General features: G+C 43.0%; 1 pseudogene; it reads right to left on the minus strand.

Annotated features, from left to right (window-relative positions):
• Window positions 1–10,580: 10,580 nt before the first annotated feature.
• Window positions 10,581–14,298, minus strand: LOC120298074 (annotated as a pseudogene).
• Between the last annotated feature and the right edge of the window lie 8,613 nt (window positions 14,299–22,911).

The following is a 22,911-nucleotide window of genomic DNA, read 5'->3' on the forward strand; positions in this document are numbered from 1 at the left end:
AGAATGAAATTGACGGTTCTATGAAGCCCTGTAGCACCTTATAGAATCAACACCAAAAAATGATGTCTTTATCATCATGGGGGAATGGAATGCTAAAGTAGGAAGCCAAAAGAAAACTGAAATAACTGGCAAGTTTGGCCTTGGAGTACAAAATGAAGCAGAGCACAGGCTGACAAAATTTTGTCAAGAGAATACAATGGTCATAGCAAACACTCTTTTACAACAACCCAAGAAATGCTCTACACATGGACATCACCAGATGATCAACACAGAAATCAGATTGAACATGTGCTCTGCAGCCAAAGATGGAGAAGCTCTATACAGTCAGTAAGATCAGGAGCTGACTGTGGCTCAGATCATGAGCTTCTTGTTGCAAAAGTTAGGCTTAAATTGAAAAAAAGTAGGGAAAAACACTAGGCAACTCAGGTATGAACTAAATCATATCCCTGATGAATATACAGTAGAGGTAACAAATAGATTTAAGAATTAGATCTGATAGACAGAGTGCCTGAAGAATTATGGATGGAGGTTCACAACATTGTACAAGAGGTAGCAACTAAAACCATCCTAAAGAAAAAGAAATGCAAGAAAGCAAAATGGTTGTCTGAGGAAGCTTTGCAAATAGCTGAGGAAAGAAGGGAAGCAAAAGGCAAGGAAGAAAAAGAAAGATACACCCAATTGAATGCAGAATTCCAGAGAATAGCTAGAAGAGATAAGAATGCCCTCTTAAATGAATAGTGCAAGGAAATAGAAGAAAACAATAGACTAGGGAGAACCAGAGATCTCTTCAAGAAAATTGGAGATGTGAAGGGAACATTTTATGCAAAGATGGGCATGATAAAGGACCAAAATGGCAGGAACCTAACAGAGGCAGAAGAGATTAAGAAGAGGTGGCAAAATTACACAGAAGAACTATACAAGAATGAGCTTAGTATCCCTGATAATGACGATGGGGTGGTCACAGACCTCGAGCCAGACATCCTAGAATATGAAGTAAGATGGGCATTAGGAAGTCTGACCAACAACAAAGCTAGTGGAGATGATAGTATTCCAGCTGAGCTATTCAAATTCTTAAAAGACGATGCAGTAAAAGTGCTACACTCAATTTGCCAGCAAATTTGGAAAACTCAACAGTGGTCACAGGATTGAAAAGGGTCAGTTTACATTCCAATTCCAAAGAAAGGCACTGCCAAAGTATGTTCAAACTATCACACCATTGCACTCATTTCACATGCTAGTAAAGTTATGCTTAAAATCCTACAAGCTAGACTCCAGCAGTATGTGGATCGAGAATTTCCAGAAGTACAGGAAGGATTTTGAAGAGTCAGAGGAACTAGAGATCAAATTACCAATATACGCTGGATCATGGAGAAAGCTAGAAGTTCCAGAAAAACATCTATTTCTGCTTCATTGAATATGCTAAAGCCTTTGATTGTGTGGATCACAACAAATTGTGGCAAGTTCTTAAAGATATGGGAGTACCAGATCACCTTATTTGTCTCTTGAGAAACCTATATGTGGGTCAAGAAGCAACAGTGAGAACTGGACACGGAACCACTGGTTGGTTCAAAGTTGGGAAAGGAGTCCAGCAAGGCTGTATAGTGTCGCCCTGCCTGTTTAACTTATATGCAGAGCACATCATGAGAAAGGCAGGGCTAGATGAATCAAAAGTAGGAATTAAGATTGCCGGGAGAAATATCAACAACCTAAGATGTGCAGATGATACCACTCTAATGGCAGAAAATGAAGAGGAACTAAAGAGCCTCTTTATGTGGGTGAAGAAGGAGAGTGCAAAAGTTGACTTGAAACTCAACATTAAGAAAACCAAGATCATGGCATCTGGCCCTTTCAATTTCTGGCAAATAGATGGGGAAGAAATGGAGGTAGTGACAGATTTTATCTTCCTAGGTTTCAAGATCACCATAGATGGGGACTGCAGCCAAGAAATTAAAATATGTTTGCTCCTGGGAAGGAAAGCTATGGCAAATTTAGGCAGCATACTAAAAAGGAGAGACATCACCCTGCCAACAAAAGTATTTATAGTCAAGGCCATAATTTTCCCAGTTGCAATGTATGGCTGTGAAAGTTGGACCATAAGAAAGGCTGAGTGCAAAAGAATTGAGGCCTTTCAAGTATGGTGCTGGAGAAGACACCTGTGAGTCCCCTGAACTGCAAGGTGATCAAACCGGTGAGTCCTAGAGGAGATCAACCCTGACTGCTTTTTAGAAGGCCAGATTGTCAAGTTGAAACTCAACTAATGAAAAGGAAGGATTCACTGGAAAAGAGCCTAATGCTGGGAAAGATTGAGGGCAATAGAAGAAGGAGACAACAGAGAAAGAGGTGGCTGGATGGAGTCACTGAAGCAGTAGGCGTGAGCTTATATGGATTCCAGAAGATGGTAGAGGATAGGAAGACCTGGAGGAAAGTTGTCCATGGGGTCGTGATGGGTCGGACACGACTTTGCAACTAACAAAAAGTTTATACTATTATGAAAAAGTAAAAAGTTGAGGTTTGATGTTAATGCTTCATTCTACTGCAGTCAGAAGCCAATGCCTTTCTTTTCTTTTTCTCTTCTTCCTCTCACTTTTCTTTGCCTGTTTCCTCCTCACTGTGTCCTACTATTATGTTTTTGTATTTTATTCTGTAATATAATATAATAAAATGTTACAAACAATAAAAAAGGAAAAAAGTATCAGTTTTACTCCTTTTATATCCTCTCCTCTCTCCCCCTCCTCATTTTATATCCTCTCTTCTCTCCTCCCCTCCTCCTGCTTTTATATCCTCTCCTCTCCCCCCTCCTCATTTTATATCCTCTCTTCTCTCCTCCCCTCCTCCTGCTTTTATATCCTCTCCTCTCCCCCCTCCTCATTTTATATCCTCTCTTCTCTCCTCCCCTCCTCCTGCTTTTATATCCTCTCCTCTTTCTCCCTTTTCTTTTTATATCCTCTCCTCTCTCTCCTGGGCTCTCAGCAGAGTCCTGGCAACATCACAGCTCCATCTGACTCTCCCACAGGCCTGTGTGGCTCTGCCACCACTTCACCTCATACACTTTTTTACAATACTTTTCAACCCATCGTATGCGTACCACCTACCAAACGTCAAATTACCACCAATGGTATGTGAAGCACAGGTTGAAAAGCTCTGACCTAGAGCACTGCTGGCAGGAGACTAAAAGCAAAAAATGAGTGGGCATAAGCTACAATTACTATCAGGGCCTGTCTTACAGTTGTTAGATGGCAAAACATAACTATTTCTCCACTCTTAATGCACCCTGTTTTGAAAGACTTTCTTCATGGAGAGAGTAATATCAAAGTTTATCTAAGGGTCCCTGTGAGGAATATGCTACACATCTGATGGACAAAGTCGCTCATATTCACTCTACTTTGGATTCCAGCTTTAAAGGAGAATCTATGGGGCTGGTCGGGGCTAAGTCTTAGAAGACATAGGGTAAAATTTGAGCCTGTGAAACCTGAGGAAATAGCCAGACCCTCAGAGCTTCTTGTTCAGAGGGTGGTCAGAGTCAGCTGGTCAGCTATCCTGGGGTTTCCGGTCTGTCCAGTGGCCCCTCTTTCCGCTGTTTCCAGTGCAATCAGCCAGGCCACCGGGTGGCCGAATGCCCAGCCCCTACCCCACGGGGTTCTGGGACACCTGGAGGAGCCACTCTAACACCGAAAAAAAGGAGCCGAGTCATCAAGGGCAGCGAGGCAACCGATGACTTCAGCATTTCAATGAGTATTGCCAACAGACCAGGACACCACAGCTGTGGCATGGTATCATCTAGCTGACGACAACAGTGAGGATGATGCAGTGGATGACCCGATGGTGAGTGAGCTAGTGGCCCCCTTTGTCCTGCCTGTAGTACACAGACCGGCGCATGAAGGGAATGCCATGCCTCATAGACATCAGTTGTACACGATGCCTGATAAACAGGGCAGTAGCCATGAAAAGTGGTATCAGGTTGCATAGATTGGCCCAACCTGTTCGTTTTGAGCAAGTGGACGGGTCCCTGTTGGGAGGGGCCCCGGCTACCCATATCACGGAACCAGTCCAGCTGGAGCTTGGAGGTCATTGGGAAGTCCTCTGTTTTGTTGTTGCTCCAGTTATGACTGAGGCGGTGATCCTTGGTCTAGCGTGGTTGGATAAGTGAGAACCCACCATTTTGGTGGGAGGGTGGTTACCGTAAAGTATGCCTTGGAGTTGGGCCCCACCTGGGCCAAGCCCCACGAACCAGGTCCCAGTGTGTGTGGTCACAGAGGAGGGGAGGCCCCTTTCCCTGTAGTATACAGTGACTTGGCCAAAGTGTTTAGCGAGGAGTACAATCAGCTACCAACTCACTGTGGGATGGATTGTGCAATTGAAATCGAACCAGGAGCCAAACTACCGAAGCCCTGAATATACGCCATGGCACCCAGGGAACTTGAGGAATTACAGTGGTTTATTGATTTGAACCTGGCAAGAGGGTTCATTCAACCTGCCCATTCCCGAGTCACTGCCCCAGTCTTATTCTAGGAAAAGAAAGATGGGTCGCTTCGTCTGTGTGTTGACTTCCGAGGCCTTAACACCATTTGTGTTGAACATCAATACTCCCTCCCACTCATGAAGGATTTACTAGCCCAGTTGGGAAAGGGTCGAGTATTTACCAAACTGGACCTCCAGGAGGCATATTACAGGGTGCAGCTCACGGCACACTTTTGGCGTACATTCCTTCAACTGGTAGGGTCATCTCAGGGCCTCAGCTCCATGTACCTCCCCAGTACCAACGGGGCCTCAGAGCAAGCAAACGCCATGATAGAATGCTACCTTCACAACTACGTCACATACCAGAAAACGAACTGGGTAGACCTTTTGCCGTTTGCTGAGGTGGGATACAATAATACGGTGCAGAGCAGCACCGGCTTTACCCCTTTCCAGGTGGTACATGGAGTGGATTTTGTCCCCATCCCAGAATGGTCTCAGGAAGCAGGCACACCAAATACCCCCCAGGCATGGATATCACAAGTGGCGGGATTGTGAGGACGAGTAAAGGATGCTCTAACCCAGGCCAAGGCAGCTGTAAAAGCCCCACTTGACAAAAAGAGAGCAGACCACAGGCCTTTCCGGGTGGGCGACTGGGTATACCTATCCACAAAGTACCTCCGTTTGCGATTACCCTGCAAGAAACTTGGTCCTAAATACATAGGTCCTTTCCTAATAACCCAGGTGATGAACCCGGTGACAGTATGATTACGGTTGCCTCCATTGTTGGGAAAGATACATCCTGTTTTTCATGGCAGTCTGTTAAAACCAGTTCACGGGGCCTCAATGGGCTGTAAGGCACTGGGACAGTAAATGGGTCACAATATGAGGTACAGGAAATTATTGACTCACGGGTCTGCCACGGTAGATTGCAATATCTTATCCGGTGGAAGGGGTACCCCCTCTCATAGGCCTCTTGGGTTGGGTGGTGGATGTACATGCTCCTCGGCTCCTACAGGTGTTCCACCATCGATGGCCAGAGAAGCCGAGTAGTAAAAACTGTGGAAAACTGGACTCACCTATTTCTCCTTACCTTCCAGGTGAAGACATAGAGGGGGCCACATGTCAAGCCCTAAGGGGCTTGCCAATCACTGGTGGGGGAATTCGAAGGACAACCCACCACCGCCATACCCAGCTGCACCGCTGCACAGCCCCTTGCTTCAGCTGGCAGCAGAGCAACCCAAGCTGCGATGCCCCACCAACCAGCTGGAAACCGGCAAGACAGCTCTGAACTTGGGCGGTCAGCACCCGGAAACCCCAAGCCTCGCCGGCCACCACTCAGCTGACCGTCAGATGAAGGCGGGCCATTGCAAAGCCTGGGCGACATGCACAGGCTAGCAAGAAGCCGAAACCAGGTGAGGAGGCTTTTCCAACAGAACGGACGTTCCGTGCAGCAGCTGGATGAAGGGGGGGTGAACCAGCTGGGAAGCTGAACCAAGGTGTAGTGGAAAACCACAATACTTACATCAGAAGACAAGACCACAAAGGGCTGGAGAAAACAGGTTTTTATTTGTGCACAATGGTTCAGAGCATTCGCATGACAAATTCTGAACCCTGAGCTACTCTCAGGGAGTAATTCTTATAGCATTAACCACCCACGCCTTAGCCTTAGGGTGGCTCTTATCTACCTTTGACACACTAAAACAGAGAAGTTTATATCTTGAAGCTACATAAGTAAAAAGGAGAAGTTCACACAAACGGTTGTCTTACCACACCTTTCTGCACGGGTGCTATCTTACAACATCTGTGACTTTTAGTTGACACTGACACTTCTTGTAAAATGGTTTCTACATAGCACGAACACATCTCTATAATTATGAAACACAGGTTATATGATTTAGGTTACATTTCACAGCCAAGCTTAATATTATCTATTAACTATTATCAGCAACAAGCATTCCTATTAAGATATAGATATATTGAACTTTTTCCTGCCCACCTCATTTCCTCCCCTTGAAACTTCACTAAAATCATGAGATTATTGAGGAGTTTCATACCTTGGAGGATAACATAAGGTAGCATATTCCCCTTCCTCCACAAGGGCCATGACCTGGGCTATGGCTCTTTTCTTGACGAGCATAGAGAGGCTTTTGGAAATGGTGCGAGTAACAATAGGTAAAATACAAGGTAGTATTAGACAACCAAGGGCAATGATTCCCACGAGGGCCACGATGGCTTGTAAACCAGGCAGCTTGGGAAACCAAGATGTAAACACTCGGGTAAAGTCAAAACCTTTCCATTCTTGGTCAGCATTATGGGTAAGTTGCCTCATTTCAGTGGTCAACTGCTTAATGACCTTTCCTGTCTCATCAATTTGCAAACAACAATTGGAAAGGTTGAACTTTCCGCAAACACCTCCTTCCTTTGCCAAGATGTAATCTAGGGCCAACCTATTCTGATATACTGCTCTTCGAATCTTATCAGTAGTATCAGACAATATATTGAGAGCCTTATCCAAACGTTGGCCTGCGAGATCCAAGACAGCTTGGAATCGGATAATCCTGTTTAACATATAGATAGGTGTTCTGTAGCCATATGACCCATCCTCAGCCCATGTAGCCTGTCCATAAGAGCACACTATTCTTTCAGAATTCCAGACATTGGTCCTTTCATATTCAGCTAGCTCTTTACAGGGGAAATTAGAGAAAGCGGTTTCCACATCTCTCCTTCGTCTCAGCATCCCTATGGGGTCATATACAGGTACACCTAGCAGCTGTCGGGCCCTGATAGGTAAAAGGAAGAAGGATGGTTTAATCCAACCTAAAACACAGGCTCCTGCCCAGTTTAGGGGTAGCCTCTCATAGGCCAAATTACCACAAATCCAATACATATTTTCTGGGGCAATCCACTCATTTCGAGTGCCCTTAAGATAGGGGAGCAGAGTTCCCTCAAATTTAGCAAGCTCTGGGCTGTGACCAGGAGAGACCCATTTTACATAGTCCTGATCCCAATATCCCAAACAGATCAGATGCCCTACTGGCACAGTATGATTTCTGAAGAAACAGTTCTTCCCAACCAGGTTAGTAGCCAAAGTCCACACAGCTCCTGAGAAGCGAGTTCGAGCTGTCACATTTCCAGCATTAAACATGTTGTTATAAATTTCAGGGATGGCCTCTAATGCTTCCCATGGCCATTGCTCCCCCATGTTGGTACCACCACATACAAAACAATTCTTTACAGTGAGTGTTTTTGCCACCTCCTCAGCCATTTCAATAAACAAATTAGTAGCTGTTGTACTTATAGGGAGGGGGTCATCTTCTAGTTTCTTCAGATTATCATATACAGACCAGCCTAAAGACCTAATTTGCCCATCATAGATTCTTTCTACTTGGACCGTGAGGTAGGTCTTAGGGTCTTCACCAGTCCCCTCAATTCCAAATCCATATACTTTCAAAGATGGGTGAGTTCTTCTGATTTCCAGTTTTACCCAATTATTGTTTAGAACCCGTGTGAGATCACCCAATCCTGAACAACCCTTATATCCACCTCCTGTATAAGCACACACACATTCCCACCCTGAGGATTTTACTGAGCCAGCACACGGCAGCCAATTATGGGCAGCTGTGATCCAGGTAGTATCCGTAGTGCACAAATACTTATGGTTACTTTTATAGGACTGTTTCCAGGCCTCAGATCCACATCCCACTCTCCCATACTTGCCTGGCTTATCTATGGCATTGCAGGCATCAAATTCCAGAAACACCGTCTCCTGCCCTTGTTTAAGGACGGTGGTGTGATTAACATAGGCATATAGGCCAATCACCCTTCCATTGTGCCATTGTCCAAACCCTGTATACAAGGTAATATTTAACTTTTCTGGGGTTTGGGGGTGATAACAAACATCCTTTTCTCCCAAGGTGCACAAGGTATACATTGTGCCATTATTCAGACAAGTTTTTCCTGTCTGTTTACATCCTACTGGTATTTGGGCGTGATAGACTAAGGTAGTTATGGTGGCTGCACCTTGAGTTGCCTTTGTTATGCATTGGTGACAGTTATCTGATCCCTCGGGGGCCCTTTGGATGCGATGGATAGAGAGAGGTGGGTGCTCCCGGTAGCAAAGAACCCCCTCTGTACCATTGCATCTTTTATAAGTGGTGACCCGTCGCTGGCCCTGAACACAGGGAGGCAGATCAAACTGGTGACAAGTTTCAGGTCTACCAATCCTCCTTCGCACCGCCCCATCGTGTTTGAGACATTGAGTACAGGGCTCCTTCCCTGGTCTCACCTGGTGATTGTCCCTTACTGATAGGCGGGATATATGGTGGGGCATGTGGATTTGTACAGGAGGGATCCATGGAACACATAGGCTATGGCACCTGATAGTGGAATTAAAAACACAACGCCAATATCGGTGCCCCTCATTTTCACAGGGCAGGTGATTAAAAACAGAACAGTTAGGAGGTTGTGTGATGGAATAAACAAAGTGTCTCCCTGTAGGAAGGTCTACAAAACATTCATCACAAGGAGGGACGTGGTTTGAAGGGTAAGGGCGTGGGTCTCCCAAGAGATATTCATCACCACTTACTCCCTTATGATCTCCCTCCCTTGTGGAAAGACCCTGTCCCACAGAGGTTGATACAGGTTCTGGAGATTTTAAAGTGGGGGATGGGGTGACAGCCTGACTGATATTCAGATCATCGGGTTCAATTAGCCAGTCCTCAGGCACACCCTCAACCCCCTTTTCTTTGACTGTGATCCCTCTATACAGAAACAGAGAATTAATTATAACAGTGATTAACAACATTACCACCACCCAAATTGTTGGGATGAGCCCTTTCCTAATACAGGCAGTTTCCCTCATCCTCTGGGTGGAATCCATAACCAATTAAAAAAAACTTCTAAGACTAATGATGTGAACGCAGTTTCCAAGATAGGGACCTTTTGTTGCCCGTGCGATAGGTGTTAGCTTCCAGAGTAACACCTGCAGGGGTTTGCTTCACCTCTCCCGTTCGCAGGGGTGCAGCTTCCGGGGTGTCACCAGAAGGGGAGAGGCTCCTTCTCCTACGATGCAGAGTGAGTTGAAGAGGTTGCTTTGGATCACCCTGTACTTTCCACTGGGTGGGGGCGGCCAATTTAACCCTGGACCAATGGATCCACGACTTGATCTCAGCCACCTTAACAGCTAGGGGAGAACACATAACAACAGTATATGGCCCTTTCCACTTTGGGTTTAAGACTTCCCTCTTCCAGTCCTTTACCCAAACCTCCTGTCCAGGCTGTATATTATGTGTTGGCGTAACCAGGACATGGGGTCTTTGGGTTAGAACATATTGTTGTAACCGCTGGACTATAATGTTAAGAGCCTGCAGCTGTTTGAGCTTGACAGTGTCCGCCACCTGCCCAGTGTTCTGGACATCTGGTCTGAGCAGGTTGGGGACTCGGCCATACAGCAATTCAAAGGGAGATACAAGCAACCCCCTTTGTGGAGCACACCTTACTGCCATCAGAGCCATATTCAAAGCATCTGGCCATTTAAGCTGAGTTTCCTGACATATTTTTGCCAATTTATCCTTAATGGTCCTATTCATCCTTTCCACCCGCCCCCCAGAATGAGCATGGAAACTACAGTGAGGCTTCCAAGTTATCCCTAACATAGCTGCTATCTTTTGGGTGGCTTTATGGATGAATTCAGGGCCATTGTCTGAAGAGATTCTAGATGGCAACCCATACCCAGGAATAATAATGTGAAGCAAGGCCTTTGCAACCTCAGTCGCCTTTTTTGTTCTTGTTGGGATGCATTCTGGCCATCCAGTATATGTGCAGACTATAACTAACATTGCTCTATATGGACCTGAACAGGGCATGTCAGTGAAATCAATCATCAAGGAATCAAAGGGATAATTTCCTCTGGGCTGAGGTCCGTGCCTTGGGTTGTTGGCAGCACAGGTCTCACACCTAGCACAGACATTTGCTGCAATACTGTGCACTTTATCAATATAAACCTCTCTCTTCAAGGCATTTGCCAGTGCCCCCTTTCCCAGGTGCAGTTGCTTCTGAACCTGTTGCACTGCATCCCATGCCATATATCCTGGGATAAAGACTCGCTGGTCTGGCAAAATCCACTAACCATCTTCCTGCCTTGCTTCCAACATCTCAGCTTTGTCCAATTCTTCCTGAGAGTAGTTTGGTTTCACCTGCTCTTGTTCTTTAGGGGTCCATAAAGCTAGACAATTTGTATGTTCAGTAGGTGCCTTTAGAGCAGCAATGTGAGCTTCCCTGTCTGCTTTATTATTTCCTATTTGAATCTCTGAGGCTCCCTTCTGATGGCCTCTGCAATGCATTACAGCTACTTCCTGAGGCTCCCACACACTATTCAGCAGACGCAATATCTGGGGTCCATATTTAATGTCCTTCCCCCTGATGTGATAAGTCCTCTTTCTTTGTACAAGGCTCCATGGACTTGCACTGTTAGAAATGCATATTTAGAGCCTGTGTAAATATTAATACGCTTCCCTTTTGCCAACTCCAGAGCTCTAGTTAATGCATGCAGTTCAGCTAGTTGAGCACTCGTACCAGGCGGAAGAGGCTCGGCTTCCCATATTTCCTCCAAAGTCACCACAGCATATCCTGCCTTTCGAATTCCTTCCTGCATAAAACTAGTTCCATCGGTGTATAGGGTAAAGTCTGGATCCAGCAGGGGAACATCTTTCATGTCTGGGCGATTAGCATAAGTTGCTTCAATTGCTTGTATGCAGCTGTGTGTGGTTTCCAAGTCTGGTTCAGGCAGCAGCGTGGCTGGATTCAGTGAGTTAGATTGAATTAATGTGACTGCTGGGTTATGGGTTATTAAGGCTTGATATTTTAACATGCGTGGGTTGGTCAGCCACAAGTGCCCCTTTGCTTCTAAAACAGCTTTAAGAGCATGGGGTGTGTAGATATCTAACTTCTGCCCAAAGTCAATTTGTTGGCTTCCTGTGTTAGTAACGCTGCTCCTGCAATTGCTTTGAGGCAAGCCAGCCACCCTCTGGCTACATTATCAAGCTGTTTAGACAGGTAAGCAACCAGGCGATGCCAGGCCCCCAGTTTCTGAGTGAGAACTCCTACAGCCACATTTTGTTTTGTATCTACAAACAATTGTAGATTGTTTGTAGATACAAAACATTGATTGAAAGGGTTTTTCCAAATTTTTCCAAATTCGGTAACCCTAGACTCGGAGCACACATTAAAGCTTCTTTGAGAGCTGTAAAGCTCTTATCTTCCTGCTTCTCCCATTGCAATGGTTCTTTATCACCTCCCTTGGTTGCTTCATACAGGGGTTTTGCTATCAGGCTAAAGTTGGGGATCCATATTCTGCAAAAGCCAGCAGCCCCTAGAAAACCTCTTAACTCTTTCCTGTTTTTCGGGACAGGCAGCTGACCGATGGCTCCTTTTCTTTCATGTCCAAGTGTTCTCTTTCCCTCCTCTATGTCATATCCCAGATATCTAACTCTCGTGACTACCAATTGGGCTTTTTTACGGGATGCCTTGTAGCCTCGGTCTTGTAGGAGCTGAAGCAATGCATAAGTATTCTGCCAGCAGTCCTCTTCTGTCTGACCAGTGACTAATAGGTCATCAACATATTGCAGCACCACGTCTGGGTGGGGGATGTCTAAGTCTTGTAAGTCCTTTCCTAATGCAGCTCCAAAGAGAGTGGGGGAGTTCTTAAAACCTTGAGGTAGCCTTGTCCAAGCATATTGGTGTTGTGAAAAAGGCATCCTTTAGGTCAATTACTGAGAACCACTTAGCCATGGGGGGGATTAGCCCTAAAATGACATAAGGATTTGGGACCACCGGGTGGATAATAACTGTAGCCTGATTCACAACCCGCAAATCCTGGGCTGGCCTAAACTTCCCTTCCCCCTTAGGTGTTGGCAGAATTGGGGTGTTCCATTTTGATTCTATAGGGACTAAAATGTGATGAGCTAGATAGAGGTTTATTACCTCCTGGATAGCTTGTGCTACCACCGTGGGATACGAACATTGTCTAATTCTGATAGGTACTTTAGTTGGTATTTCTTCCACTATAATTGGAGGATGATGTTTTGCAAAACCAGGGGGGTTGTCTTCTGCCCACAGGAGTGGCACATTGAACTCTTTCCACTTGGTATTTTCTTCTACTGCTTGTGCCAGCATCACCATTCTCCATTCCTCTTCACAGGGAACTTCCATGGTTACTTTTCCATAATTTATGGCCATTGTGCCATCCTCTTCAAAGGAGACCTGAACCCTTAATTTACAAAGCAGGTCCCTCCCTAGCAATGGGATTGGACAGTCGGGCATGTATATGAACTGGTGGGTTATCGTTCTTCCCCCTATTGTGCAACTTAGGGGCTCCAAAAAAGGTCGCTGTAATATTTTTCCTGTTGCTCCTTGTATATTAATAGAGTGAGGGGAGGCTTGGCCTAGGGGTTGGGTTAGGACTGATCAGGTGGCTCCAGTATCCACAAGGAAGGGAATAGATTTGCCTCCTACTGTTAAACTGACCACAGGTTCTGGGAGGCAGGCTGAACCTGGTCGGCCTCAGTCCCATTCCTCTGTTTCTGCCAGGTCTATGAGGGGGGTCCTTGAAAATCCTTCTCTTCTTCCTCTCCATCCCTGGCCTCTTCTTGGATTACCTCTGAAGCTTCTGGCAAACCTTGCAAATCTTCCTCTTCCCTCTCCTTGTTCCTCCTCCCTCTCTCTTTCTGGACATTCACCCTTCCAGTGTCCTTCCCTTTTACATATGGCACACTGGTTTCATCCTAACACCATTCCCCTCCCTCTGCCTCTTCCACTTCCCCTTGGCACCCCCATCATAGCAACTGCAAGCAGCTCAGCCTTCCTTTGCATTTTCTGATCTCTTTTCTTTTCCTCCTCCTTTTCCCTATTCACAAAAGTCTTCCGGGCTACTTCCATCAGCTCACTCATGGGCTTCCCTAGGGCGCCTTCCAATCTTTGCAGCTTTCTCCAAATATCAGGGGCGCTTTGTGAGATAAAAGCCATGGCAAGCATTCTAGCATTGTCAGGTTCTGTTGGATCAATAGGGGTGTACATTTGGTAGGCTTCAAGCAGCCAAGCATAAAATGCTTCTGGACTCTCTGTGGCTTCCTGCACCACCAAGGATGGTTTAGACATATTGACAGCTGGTTTCCCTGCTGCAAGGACTTCCTGTACTGCTAATTGCTGATAAGCCTGCAATTCTTGGAGGTCACGATATGGATTCCATTTAGGATCTTTAGAAGGGAACTTAGCCTCGACATAGTCTTCAAGAGTGTAAAGTGAAGGCAAATTGGGCTTCACAATTTTTGCCACTTCTATTCTGATCTTTTCCCTTTCCTCCGGATTGAACAATGTTCCCATAAGCTGTTGCATATCCATCCAATTGGGGTTGTGGGTGTCTACAATGGTCTTTATCAAGTCTGCAACTTCATTTGGCTTTTCACTAAACGGCCCGTAATGAAACTTCCAGTTGAGAAGATCTGAAGTGGTGAAAGGCACATGTTGGAATAGAGGAGCAGTTGCTGTGTCTGTAGGATCGTCTTTATTAACAACCAATTGATCCACTTGCCTGAGGGGAGCATTCAGAGAGACTAGCTCTGTCCTTGCCCTAGTCCTTTCAGCTACTGGCTCCTCTTCCTCCCTTCCCTCCATTTGCTCTTCCTTCTCCTCAGTCCCAGAGCTCCCTTCTGCTGCTTGGGACGATGGTCCTGCTTGAGCTCCTTGATCCTGAACTTCTACTTGGGCTGGTATTCGTCTCTGACCTTTCCTTTCCTCAAGATGGAGACCTTTTAGCATTGGGGACAGCATGTCCAGGCGCCACATGGATCCCAATGCTGATGATGACCCTGGGGTTCCCCTCAATCCATGTGGAGGGATGTACGGTGGTGGATGTGGCAGTTCTTCTGGGCTACTTGGTAGAACTGGAATGGGCTTTTTAGCCCATTGGGAATGGCAAAGTGCATGATACTAGAAGTCTACACTGCTCTTTGTTACACTTTTGGATCCATGGGGGAGGTCTTTGCAACAAGCCAAGCCACACATCAATATAGGGTGCCTGGTCTGGGTGCCCTAATGTGGGATTGAACACTAGCTGATGTACCTTTTGTGTAATGTATGGATCTAGTGTCCCTGTGCTTGGCCAGCCTACGTTAAAGCTGGGCCAATCTATCTCACAGAAATTCCTCAACTTATGCCTGGTCCACTTAATACCATAATCCTGTGTCTCATAAGCAGACTTAAAATGCTTAGCATGCATCCCAATGGAGTAAGGGGTATACTTTCACCACCCCCCATGAGCCTCCCAGGGCATCAGACAAGACAAATGAGGAAAAGGGATGAGAGAAAGGTAAGGGGTCCTTCCACTCAGGATAACACTGAGGGTTTCACTTATACGCGCTAGACCCAGGGAGCCGGAAACTCAACGGTCACCGATGGGAAATTCAAATGCCATTCACTCACAACAAACAAACACAACAATCTTCCCACCTTATCCTAAAGAGAGGGTGATCAGTCCTCTCCTCCATACCTGCTTACAGGGAGGGATTCCCTATTTCCCTCAATACTTGCCTGCAGGCAAATCCTCTGTCCTGAAGCCAGCTGGAGAGATGCCTGGTCTCCTCACCCTTCACCAGTGGTTCTTGGAATGGCCGACCGCTGATGTCAGAGCCCTGTGACACAGGGAAGTCCCTCGGAAGAAAAGGTCCGATGGTGCCTGGGATGTTCCCCCCTCACTGCAGGCTTCTGCACCGGGGTGGGTCCTCCAGAGAGCCCCAAGACTCCTTGTCATCCTGCTGCGGTCGCCAGACAAATGTAGTGGAAAACCACAATACTTACATCAGAAGACAAGACCACAAAGGGCTGGAGAAAACAGGTTTTTATTTGTGCACAATGGTTCAGAGCATTCGCATGACAAATTCTGAACCCTGAGCTACTCTCAGGGAGTAATTCTTATAGCATTAACCACCCACGCCTTAGCCTTAGGGTGGCTCTTATCTACCTTTGACACACTAAAACAGAGAAGTTTATATCTTGCAGCTACATAAGTAAAAAGGAGAAGTTCACACAAACGGTTGTCTTACCACACCTTTCTGCATGGGTGCTATCTTACAACATCTGTGACTTTTAGTTGACACTGACACTTCTTGTAAAATGGTTTCTACATAGCACGAACACATCTCTATAATTATGAAACACAGGTTATATGATTTAGGTTACATTTCACAGCCAAGCTTAATATTATCTATTAACTATTATCAGCAACAAGCATTCCTATTAAGATATACATATATTGAACTTTTTCCTGCCCACCTCAAAGGGATGCCCAATGCAGAATGCTACAAAGCACAAACATACTCACCATTACCGGAGGAACCTGAAAACAGTGCGTCAGCAGAAGGCTCCATCTTGAATGGCCAGGAAGCAGGGTAGAGGGGTGGGGTTCAGCAGGGGGAGGGCCAGGGCCAGACAAACAGACTTTTGAAGACAGCTGGGTGTGGCACTTGTATATGAAGCACTGGGAGCAAACCACTTCCAGTGCTGACTTTGTATGTTAGGGATTAGAATACTTGACTTGCACTTTGTTCCTGCATTTATTTCATCGGGACAACGACAGATGGCGTGACATCATGATTATGAATAATAGGGTCATTTTCATTTGCATAGCATCATCATGGTTGTGTGCAGCATTAATTTTAGTGATAATCATATGCCTGGTAGCACAACTATCATTTTGTGGGCCCAATGAAATTGATCATTTCTTCTGTGACTTCAGTCCAGTGCTCCAACTTTCTCACACAGACACAAGACATGTCAGACTTTTAGCTCTTATAATTGGATCAATTGATATTCTGCCCCCATTCATTCTAACAATTGCATCCTATATTTATATTATTACTGTCATTCTTAGAATTCCATCCACAACTGGAAGACAAAAAGCATTTGCCACATGTTCCTCTCATCTCATTGTGGTCACCATTTTCTATGGAACTTTGATGATTGTCTATATTTTACCAGACAGTGGCACACTCAGGGATGTTAAAAATATTTTCTCAATCCCCTACACCATATTAACTCCCATGGTCAATCCTCTTGTTTACACTTTGAGAAATCAAGAGGTGAAAGAATCTTTGAAAAAGGCATTGAGTAATTTAATTTATCTCAATGAAAAGAAAATATGTAATATAAGGGTAATATCTGAATGTAATTTTAAACTATAATTGAAGAGGTTACGACCTGGATTCCCATGAGCAAAGAAATTGCCATCGCTTTCACTATTAGTGTCCTATCTTTCTCCAACTTCTTTTGTAAACTATATTGATAATTTTTGCAACAATGAATGCTTGGTAAAACTTCAATATTTTATTTATTATCATTCTTTGACTGCAGAAAAGGGGATATAAAACATAAACATTATTCCCATCCAACATTTTGACTTCTGCCAGCACATCCTGAATCATAACTTATCCTAAAATAGGTTTCTCTCTTTACTTACAGTACATAAAAGCTGTATCATAACTGCAATAAATTTTATTGGTCAGAAATTTGAATAAGGATATTTATCTAATTGAAATCCATCATTCTAAAAGTTAATGAACAATTTTCATGTTAACATAATTCTTTTCTTATCTGAATTCTGCTGAATTATCATAAAATTGATTATATCTGAAAAATTCATTCCCAGATTCTTCAAAGACTGACGTTAATTTGGATGATACAGTTGTTTTCAGCTATTATTCAGTGACCAACAAAGCAATGACAAATATTTTTAAATAAATAAATAAATGGAACACAGGGGAACTACCAGAGGACTGGAAAAGAGCTGATGTAGTTCCCATCCTCAAAAAAGGAAAAAAATGGATCCAGGAAATTACAGACCTATCAGCCTGACTTCAATACCTGGGAAGATCCTGGAAAAGATAATCAAACAACGAATCAATGAACACCTAGAGGCAAACAAAGTTATTACTAAAAGCCAACATGGGTTTGTCAAAAATAGATCATGCCAGACAAATCTTATTGCATTCTTTGACCAAGTGACAAAATTAGTGGATCAGAGGAATGCTGGGGACATAATTTACTTGGACTTCAGTAAGGCATTTGATAAAGTAGATCACAACCTAATACTTGACAAGATAGAAAAATGTGGGGTAGACAGAACCACCACCAGATGGATCCATAGCTGGCTGACCGGCCGTACTCAGTGAGTGGTCCTCAATGGAACTGCATCTATCTGGAGGGAAGTGTGTAGTGGGGTGCCCCAGGGCTCTGTTCTGGGCCCAGTACTCTTCAACATCTTCATCAACGATTTGGATGAAGGGATAGATGGGGAACTCATCAAATTTGCAGATGACACCAAGCTGGCAGGAATAGCCAACACTCCAGAAGACAGTCTTCAGATACAGAAGGATCTGGACAGACTTGAACACTGGGCACTAACTAACAAAATGAAATTCAATGGTGAAAAAAGCAAGGTTCTACATTTAGGCAAGAAAAACCAAATGCACAAGTACAGCATAAGTGGCACATGCTCAATAGTAGTAACTGTGAGAGGGACCTCGGAGTCCTAGTAGACAATCACCTAAATATGAGCCAGCAGTGTGCTGCAGCTGCCAAAAAGGCCAACACAGTGCTAGGCTGCATTAACCGAGGGATAGAATCAAGATCACGTGAAGTATTAATACCACTCTTCAATGCCTTGGTAAGGCCACACTTGGAATACTGCATCCAGTGTTGGTCACCACGATGTAAAAAAGATGTTGAGACTCTAGAAAGAGTACAGAGAAGAGCAACAAAGATGATTAGGGGACTGGAGGATAAAACATATAAGGAACGGTTGCTAGAATTGGGTATGTCTAGTTTAACGAAGAGAAGGACAAGGGGGGACATGATAGCAGTGTTCCAATATCTCAGGGGCTGCCAAAAAGAAGAGGGAATTAAGCTATTCTCCAAAGCACCTGAAGGCAGGACAAGAAGCAATGGGTGGAAACTAATCAAGGAGAGAAGCAACCTAGAACTAAGGAGAAAATTCCTGACAGTTAGAACAATTAATCAGTGGAACAGCTTGCCTCCAGAAGCAGTAAATGCTCCAACACTGGAAGTTTTTAAGAAGAGACTGGACAGCCACTTGTCCAAAATGGTGTAGGGTTTCCTGCCCAAGCAGGGGGTTGGACTAGATGACCTCCAAGGTACCTTCCAACTTTACTACTATTATTATTATTATTATAACCCCAAAACAGTGCTATGTATGATAAGATAGAATATAGTGATTTATGCTTAAATATAGTAATTTAAGTGTATTAATTTACACTGCTAATGTATCGAGATTGCAGCCTAGAATAATTTTACATTAACTATTAGAAGGCACTTGTTTTATTTATTTAAACATAGTTTTAAATTCTACTTAATAATACAATATCCCTTTTAGTAAATCAAAAACCATTACCTGGATTAATCAATAAATCAAACATATTCATAGTATTTCATTTTCTTTTCCCTTTTAGATCTAATTTTTAAATATTGAACTGATAAAATCCTTATTTTTGACTGATTTCCCAAAATTTTAATTCTAATAACCAAAATTCCCCTTGTCTCAACATCTCCCTTTAGCCCACTAATTGGCAATATAAATCCCCTCTAATGAGTCAAAGTCCCAATTTTTTCAATCTTATTCTAGCTTTCTTCTTTTGCCAACTAAGCTTTCATATCGGCACCTTTAAATCATCAAATAGATTTCCATCTATTCTTATATATTTAAGTCCCAAATTTGAGTTAAAAGAGATCATTTGATTGCCAGTTTTCTGGAAGGACTAGCCCATTTGTATTTGTTAAATTGTCTCCCTGTTATTCCAGTTCCCCATGCTTGCTCTAATATATTTGTCTTCAATTCAATCTGTTCTATTTCTTTCTCAAATTCCTTCTGGTTCATATAGAAAGTCATTTCCATTTTCAGTGTTGTCACTTCCTTTTCTGGACTTTCCATCAGCTGTATTTGTTGATCAGTTGAGTCCTCTGTTTTAATATTTGGTTGTCCCGCTTCTTCTGTTATCTTCTGCATTGTTAGTTCTTTGGTAGTAGTCAAAATTTGGCTTTGTACATCTGAGCTGGCATCTTGATCTTTTATTTTAGGTCTCACTTTGTCACAAGCTAAAAGAATGGTTTCATGTCTTGCTTTCAGCATATCAAGAATCTTTTTCTGGTCTCCATCCATCTCTTTCACTTCTTTGTGCATAGTCTTTCTAGTAAAAGTTATTTGTTAAGCAAAAGTCAGTAAAGGTTTACATTTACAGTTCAAATAAACCAATTTTGCTGCCCAGCTGCTCTCTTGCAGCTAAGTCTTCAGCGATAGTACCAAGGATAAGGAGGTCTTATAAAGGTCTGGGCTTTGAGTCAAGTCTCTTTTTGGGAAATAACAAATTGCCATACCAAGCTTCACCACAAGATGTGACTGGTGCCATTTAAGGATTTTTTAAGTCCCAATTTTTTTCTAATTCTTTTTCCAATTGTATTTCTTTTTCTTTTCTTTTTTTTCTTTTTTTGGGAGGTTAAAAACAAGAGTTTCCAGTAAAAACAGGAAAAAATTTGGTCCCCAAGTTTCAGAAAACATATAAATCCACTTAGATTAAAGTTGTTCTTTTTAATGCTTCAATTCCCCTCAGTAGTCAGACGCCGCTATTCTTTAGACTAGAGGATGAGATAGAAATTCCCTTCCCTCTCTCTTCACAGGGGGAAGATACTTCAAAGAGCTTTTACAGGAAGAAGATACTTAGGATAAAAAGAAGATAAAATCTCACCCAGTTTCATCCGCATTGCTTTCAAAGTGCTTGGTAATAAATTTGATTTCAGCTGTCAGCAGCTTAGTGATGAGCCATATTACTATGGCTGGTCTTTTCCCCGTCAGTTTGAAGAGCTGCCCTGATCAAGAGGAAGGCTGCTGCCCTTCCGCGATCAGTTGCCCCTACAGGGTGACTTTCAATCTTTTTCAGGGTCCCCAAGCAGGATAAAACCAGATGCTGGAGATGAGGCTCACTTCCATGCATTTGCCCAGGCTGCGATGGCAAACCGAAAGTCTGGAAAACAATTCTTGATAGAACCCATAACATGTTTCTTCTGCCAGTTCTGATGGGACAATCAGTAAGAGATGGTCCTCCTAATAAGTAATGAAGAGCTTTATACTGTTAGGTGACAATAAGCACCTATATAGACATTGATAAGATCCTAACCCTGATAAGTTTGAAAAAGTTTTCCTTTAAAATTATGCTTGGTAAATTAGCACAAATGAAAAATCAACTCCATTCTTCTTTATCTAGCAAGGTTTACTCTATTTTTTTTAAAGAATTGTTGCTTACTTGCTAATTTGTATATTGATTTCTATAGTTATTTTCTGCAGGATCCATATGAAAACAGATAGTTTAGGAGTCTTAATTTTCCATGACTGCTTGTTCTCTACCTCTCTCATCTCTTTGAGATTTTCTCAAATAAAATGTGCTATATAAATATTTATAAAATCAATAAAAATGAGTCCAGTTTTCCTAGTGTTACAATTTTATCTCTAGTAAAACCAGTATGTCCTTATGATATTTAATTTAGCTCTGAAGCTTATTGGGTAACTTAGTATTAGTCATTGCCTCTTAGCCTAGCTTACCTCACAGACTAACTCAAAAAGCGAAAATTAGAGGAACTTCAGGACTTTGCTGTCTTGTCATGTATTCAAAATACCATGAAGACACTAAAACAAAAAACTATGTTGGGAAGATGATAATGAGGAGTAGAGTAGAGATACTTTAGTTCTCATAACAAAAGTCAATTACAAGAATGGAAGAAAGAAGTATAAGAGTGAAAAAGCATTACTTGAACATCTTGCCATCTGAAACAGTTTTATTGTTCTTTGGAACTAACCTCATAAAAAATAGCTCTAAGGAAGGCAAATTGTTTTTTTTTTTTAAATTTCTTCCTTTGTGAATTGTAGGATGATAGTGATGAGAGGAGAAGTTATTTGTTTTGACAAAGAAAGCTATGATTCTATGTCACAGATACCTCTGTTTGAAATAAAAGTGATTGTTCCACAGAGTTTCAAAGCAAATTTATTGAAACTCATACTGAAACCAGTTTTCAGATCATTCAGGACAAGAAGTTGCTTAAAACAAATATTTTAAATCCAGGAATAATTAAAGATGAGAAACCTCATGATAAATCCTGTCCAAATTACTGATATGTCAAACCCAAGGAAAAAGGGAACCAGGGCATTACGGAAATCATTTTTTTGTTCTATCCATTTTCTAAAACTGTTATGAACCCAGATGATGCTTTACCAAAGTTAACAAAAGAAAATAATAATGATAAAAAGGTCAATATATATGCAACTACATATCTTGGGGGCAATTTTCTCATGGTTAATACAATAGTTTTTGCAAATGAATTAATAAAATAGTTCAGTAGAATGGGCATACCTAATGAGATTCCTATAGACCATACCACAAACTTCAAATATCTTTTGTTGAAGTGTTTGTATCTATGTAATCTATGGCTGTTCTGATTCACACCAATAAGGCAACACAGGTGGCATTGAATAGTTTTGGGCTACTGGTATGGAATAAGGCTCCAGAAGAAAAACAATCAAGTCCTGTCTTGTGCTTCTGGGTTTTGATGTGCTAGCAAAATATTGATTATTATTACAGGGTAATTGTAAACTACTTTTAAATATTTCACTACATTTAATTCAGCTATTACTTTCCATCATCGTCATCATCATCACCAAGTTGGAAGGGACCTTGAAGGTCATCTAGTCCAACCCTCTGCTCAGGCAGGAAACCCTATACAATTTCAGACAAATGGCTGTCCAGTATCTTCTTAAAAACTTGTTGGAGCATTCACCACTTCTGGAGGCAGGTTGTTCCACTGGTTAATTGTTCTAATTGTCAGGAAGTTTCTCCTTAGTTCTAGGTTGCTTCTCTCCTTGATTAGTTTCCATCCATTGCTTCTTGTCCTGCCTCAGGTGCCTTGAAAAATAGCTTGACTCCCTCTTCTTTGTGGCAGCCTCTGAGATATTGGAATACTGCTATCATGTCCCCCCTCATCCTTCTCTTCATTAAACCAGACATTACCCAATTCCATCAAGCTCTCCTTATATGCTTTAGCCTTCAGTCCCCTAATCATCTTTGTTACCCTTCTCTGTGCTCTTTCCAGAGTCTCAACATCTTTTTTACATCGTGGTGACCAAAACTGGATGCAGTATTCCAAGTGTGGCCTTACCAAGGCATTGTAAAGTGGTATTAACACTTCATGTGATCTTGATTCTATCCCTCTGTTAATGCAGCCTAGCACTATGTTGGCTTTTTTGGCAGCTGCAGCACACTGCTGGCTAATTTTTAAATGATTGTCCACTAGGACTCCGAGATCCCTCTCACAGTTACTATTATTGAACAAGGTACCCCCTATACT

The sequence above is a fragment of the Crotalus tigris genome, unplaced genomic scaffold (assembly GCF_016545835.1).
Source record: "Crotalus tigris isolate CLP2741 ecotype Arizona unplaced genomic scaffold, ASM1654583v1 scf7180000023738.1706062, whole genome shotgun sequence".
In the NCBI taxonomy this organism is placed as follows: Eukaryota; Metazoa; Chordata; class Lepidosauria; order Squamata; family Viperidae; genus Crotalus; species Crotalus tigris.